The sequence below is a fragment of the Arachis ipaensis genome, chromosome B3 (genome assembly GCF_059453495.1).
Source record: "Arachis ipaensis isolate K30076 ecotype BB chromosome B3, ASM5945349v1, whole genome shotgun sequence".
In the NCBI taxonomy this organism is placed as follows: Eukaryota; Viridiplantae; Streptophyta; class Magnoliopsida; order Fabales; family Fabaceae; genus Arachis; species Arachis ipaensis.
In genome coordinates this window covers 51,387,105-51,393,355 of record NC_142438.1, presented here as the reverse complement: position 1 = coordinate 51,393,355, position 6,251 = coordinate 51,387,105, and the positions used below count along the sequence as shown (strand labels likewise).

The 6,251-nt window shown below is 27.0% G+C and overlaps 1 pseudogene; it reads left to right on the top strand.

Annotated features, from left to right (window-relative positions):
* The first annotated feature begins 1,735 nt into the window (after window positions 1-1,735).
* LOC148570624 (uncharacterized) lies at window positions 1,736-2,234 on the top strand (annotated as a pseudogene).
* The last annotated feature ends 4,017 nt before the right edge of the window (window positions 2,235-6,251 follow it).

Genomic DNA, 6,251 nt, shown 5'->3' with positions numbered 1-6,251 from the left:
TATAGTTAGTAAAAGATATTTTAGTCAAATATATATTACTTTAATCTTGAAATATTATTTTATAAATATTCATAAATTTGTGTGTTGATTTTATAAAAATAATACTCTAACACACACACATACACTCTCTCTCTCATTGCACAGTAGTTGATTATTAGAAGACTAATTTGTGTGTTCACTCAGAGATTTTTGTCCCATCCCTTCAACTTTTTGCTTGGAGTTAAGGTTAGTGCAATTCTTGTGTTGTAAACTTCATTGATTTCTAGGGTATTGTATGATAAATGAAATATTACTTGTGTTGTGTTGTTACTTGTATTAAATTGAAAACATTGATATGGTTAAATATTGATAGGATGTTGTATGATAGATGAAATATTGCTTGTGTTGGATGATTTATAGGTACTAAAAATATCAAATTCGTAAGAAATGTCTTGGCACCATCGAGTGTGGATGTATGATAGGTTGAATCCAACAAGGAGGGTATTAAACCTGAGTTTTATGACAAGGTTGAGGAGTTTATAGAAACAATTAGTAAGTTAGATGTTGTGAAGTCAGAAGAAAAGTGTAGATGCCCATGCGTTAAGTGTAGATGCACAACTTATAAAGAGCTGAACATTATTAAGATGCATTTGTTGGAAAAGGGGTTTATACCAAATTATTAGATTTGGACAGAACATGGAGAGATTGACGACATAAGGATTAATCAGACGAGATTTAATAATTGCGGGGAAGGTAGTTCAGGAAGTAGTGCAAATGTGGAAGAATGTAATATGTATGACATTAGCTGGGAAGACAACTCCAGAAGGTATCATGAAATGATTTTCGATTCTGCTGGTCCAGAAGATCCTCATGTAGAGGCTAAAAACTTTTTTGATCTTCTTGAGGCAGCTCAAAAACCTTTGTGGGAAGGTTGTGTGCACTCTCAACTATCGATAGCTGTTAGAATGCTATGCATTAAGGCCGAAGGAAACCAATCACATGAGTCATTTATATTGTATATAATATATTTTTAGTAATTATCTTAATTCTTTAAAGAGAAATAGAAATATTGATGAATTGAAGAACAGGAAGGCATATGATGAATTGAAGAACAAGAAGGTAGCTCTTTTGAAAACAGAAAATGTAAACTGAATTGATGCAGTAATTGAACAAGATTGTGTTTCTCTTTGAAGCTTATCTATATATATATATATATATATATATTATGAAAATATGTAGCAGTTCCCACGATCTTGGAGCACAGTAATTGCCCAATGTCAAATGTCTTAACAAGTACTCTATCTTTCTGTGCCCCTCACTCTTTCTCTTTCTCTTTCTTATTTTTATTTTTAATTATTTTTCTTTTTTTGATATATATGATGATATGATTAGCATAGGATACCATGTTAGAGCCTTGAATACGCCCATCTACCATGTCACACTTACTTTGTATATTTGGGTTATTAGTTAGTGTGGATTGGGTTTACCAAATACCAACCCATCATCAAATGAATCTTTTTACTTCTCTGTAATCTAAACCTTGTTGAAGAAGCTTATGACTAAGCTATCTCAATTACGAAAGTCAACAGAATCATCAGCTTGGTTTTCTATAATCTGCATTTGCTGCACTGTGATATGCATAGCTATTTGTCTTAATAATAATAATATAATTGATATAATCATTGTGCAACAGGAGAAGTTTATAAAAAAGTTGGCAGAAGTTCAGGCCCAACATGCCGAGGCTCAAGCACAAGAAATGGAGCTATAACCAATTGATGAAGACTTGATTTGGGAGGAAGTGTGTGGTGGGCAAAAGAAGAATCGAGTTTATGAAAAAGGGTCATTCTTTTCTAGCTCTATCAAGTCTGGAACTACTTCTGCCAATTCTTTATCTGAAAGAGCACTAAGAAATCAAAATTCTGTTCCTGATTTGCGAGAACAGATAGATTCATAATCTCAATGAAGAGCTTTTTCAGCGTATTACTCAACAAACAGATGAGCGTATTAGTAAGTTGTTAAATACACACTTGGCTCCTTTGGAAAAGACTCAAAAGAAGTTAGAAAAGTTGGAACGGGCAATTGGAAAGGCCAAGAAGGAAAAGCTGAAACAGAAGAGATGGAATGAGGCTTATGTTAGCTATTATGAGAAGGTTGGAGCATCAAGTAGTTCTAGTGTAGTTCCACTACCACCGCCACCACCGCCACCCTCAATGTCTTCGGATGAGGATGAAGATGACACTGAAGACTATAGCTGATTGTTTTAGTATGGTTGAACAATATACTAGGAATTATAGTTGATGATCAATACATTTTGTTTATGTTTTGAATTATATTGACTTGCTTGTTTATAGTACTTCATAATACAATGAATTTGTTTATTTTTTGAAATATTATAAATATTCGAATACAAATTAGATAAAAATTTGTATTAAATTTATATTTATTTTGTATGAAAACAAGTTTATTTTGCAATTAAAAAAATAAAAAAAAATTCTATTTTACCTTACTAATGGATTTACAGACGGATTTTCTGTCTGTAATCATAACGTGGGATGATTTTCCGAAGTTCAAATTATAGACGGAAAATCTGTCGAAAAATCCGTCTGTCCGTCTGTAATTACAGAAGAAAAATCCGTCAGAAAGTTCGTCGCCTTTGGAAAATGGATGAAAATTTACAGAGGAAAAATCCGTCGGTAACTGGTAAAAGTCCGTCTGTAATTTTTTGACGGAAAAAAATCTGTCGGTAAATAATTTCCGACGGAGCTTTTACAGAGGGACAAAATCCGTCGGTAATTTCGTCGGTAATAAAAAATCCATCTGTAATAAAGACCAAATCTGTCTGTAAATCTGTCTGTATTAATCCATTTTCTAGTTGTAAATGTTTAAAAAAACTTAAAATTAACTCATGATTGGTTGAAAAGGTATATCAATTTGATTCTCTAAAGTAAAATAATCGATATTGACAAATATATATTTTTTAACTTTATTTGATCTACCTTGTTGACACATTTTAATGTTTTTTTATTTTAATATTTTTGAAATGCTTTTATGATAAAATTTTTAATTTTCTTTATTATTTTTTCATTTCAAAAAATAAATCTTTATACTATAGACAATCTTTTTATATTTTATATTTTTCTGTTAATTTTCTTAAAGTTAGTAGTTTCGTATAAATGTTCTAACTTTCTCTTAATTAAGAGAAAGAAAAGAGGGAGTGATTGTTAAAATAAAATATACGTTGTAAAATTCTTAACTGTAAATTTGAAATAAGGAAATTATAAATTAGCAGTATCGAATGGTTACAAAAAGGTATTGCTTTAAGAATAAATAAAATTAAACCCTACTTATGATAATTGTACATAGATAAGGAAAAGAATCCTTTAATATTCCTTTATCTACTTCAATTTTTGTTGGGGGACAAAACAAGAATGGAACGTAACGAGGTTGTCGTGTTCCAAATAACATGGACTGCGCCAATATTGTGTGCGCTCCATGGGAAAATTGGTGAAACCAAAACCGCGGAGATAGAAACCGAATACCAATCCAAGGAGCCAAATGAGGACAATTCCATCCATATATGAGGGAGTAGGTTATGTGGGTCCACTCTCATCATTCTCTCCAAGTCAATGGATATTATGGTAATTTTACATTTGCAAAAGTATATATGAAAATTAAATACTATAAGGGCATTGTCAACTCGTTAGTGCTGAAAATTCAGCATCAGCTCATATCTGACGGAATAGAAAAAACCAGGTGGCACATTATATAAATCAAACTTGCTCTAGAAGTTTGGATAATGATAACGATCATTATCCATTTAATCTCACTTATATCTGTAACAAGTGTAATAACCCGTGCGGCCGTAGCATGCACGTAATAAGATTGAAATTATAATTTTAAATTATTCTATTAAAATTAATTTAAATTATAATAATTTAATTAATAAATAAGTAATATGATGTGTATTATTCATTTTTTTTTAAATATGATATTAAGTGTATTAACTCAAATGTAACTATAAAGTGTATAAGAATTATGTTTAAATTATAAATTCTTTAAATAAAATTATCCCATTTAAAATATTTAAATTATGATTTCAAAAAAATTGATATGATATTACATTTTTTTCTCTACTTTACTATTAATATACTGATATTGCAAGTCTACATTACAATATTTTTCTAAATCTTGACTGAAAAAAAAATAATTACGTGTTTCTATCATTCAATTTGTTTAATACACCATATGCTAACACTAACGATACTTTTTAAAAAACATATATTGATAAAAATAGATATAATATGATTACAAATATAACATAAATAAATAAAATATATAAATAAATGCTAAACCAACATGCTTACCAATGTCTTTGTTAAATTTTGTAAATTAGAGAATAATTATGTATTCTGTTGTTTAGTGATCACATAGATGATCAATTAATTAGATTGTAAATTGATATCACAGTGTGCATCTTATTTTTTTCTTATTTCTAAATGAAAGAGAGAATTAAGAGAAATAAGTAGTAATATATAAAGAAAAAAAAAGATTTTGTACTACAACACATAATTATTACAAAAAAAATATTCATATTAAAATATTAAAATTTTACATGCGTACTGTAAATCATGAAAATCAATTACAATGTACTGGTTACTTCTCCTTATTTTTTACCATGATATAAGTTTTTCTTTTTCACTCAAGAGTCCAATAACATCTAATTGAACAAAAAAAAAAAAATAAATTAAAAGTACCAAAATAAGAACAAATGAGTGAATAATATAAGAAATTAAATTCCGCTTGATTCTTCAATCTCAAAATTTGAGAAGATATAGACCTTCCTTTATACCAATTCATTCTCAAACATTTTTGTCAAATAGTTCTTGATTGAACAATAAATTATTGTACTACAAAATAAATTAAATATAAAAGCTATTAGCTTCTACAAAGCTATTAAAAAGAATTGTCTTTGACTTGTAGAATGGCGTACTTATAAAATTAACTTAAAATACGAATTACAAATATTTTCAAGAATTTAATTTTGATGCACTGACAATGTAAAGTAGTTTTACACATGCATCCAATTATATAATGACACATCAGTAAAAATAACTACTTTTCACATTGAATGCGTGAATGGTCATCCAAAAGAACGGATGTGATTGCACAACTGTGTAAAATATTTTATATTGTCAGTATATCAAAATTAAACTCTATTTATAAATTGAACTTAACATTACTTGAAAAAATTTAGTAAAAGAATCAACTAATTTAGTAAAAGAACTATTTCTATGTAAGTCATCTTGTTCTTGTCAAATTTGGATGGGGACTTTCTATAGCTTTATAATTCTGGTCTTTATTTTCCATACTTTTTCTTCGTATAATTTACTATAGGTGATACTATTGATAGGATAGTAGACAGTAGCCATTAGATATGAAAAAGAAAAAAAAAATAGAATAAAGACTATGTCAAAATTATAAATTTTTTAAATGATAAATATGTGAGAGAAAATTCACTATTACTTATTATATATATTAATAATATGTCAATATTTTAAAAAATATACTAATAATACTAATAGTTTAAAGATAATTGTATTACAGTTATAATAAATTTAGTTATTACTTTAAATAAATAAAATAAATAATATATTTAAAAATTAAAGAAAAAAGATTAGCGGTAATTATGTTTAAAATGTTTCCATGTTTTTTCTCATTCCTTTTTGCTTGCCATTTCTACACCTAATATTAGATCAAAAAAATTCTAAATTTAAAATATAATAATTATGAATATGTCACGTGACAGAAAAATAATGAGTTAAAAGGGGATATTTTATATATATAAAGAGAGAGAACAGATACAAAAAAATGTATTATTATAATAAAATATCACACTATGAATAATTATACTTGTTAAGTAAATTTATTTATACACTATATCTATTATATTATTTTATATAAAATTAAAATCTACTCTCCTAACTTAATATCATATAAATATTTGCTTCCCACATTATCCAAAATTAAATTAGAATTATCTCTAAAGTCTTAACACTAAATAGGGTATAACTAATATATAATATTTTAATAATTAAATACCTAAAATAAGTTAATAAATAACAATAATTAATACTTAAAATATTATATATATATATATATATATATATATATATATATATATATATATACCTAAAATAAGTTAATAAATAACAATAATTAATACTTAAAATATCATATATATATATATTTGTTTCCGGTATTGCCCAAAATTA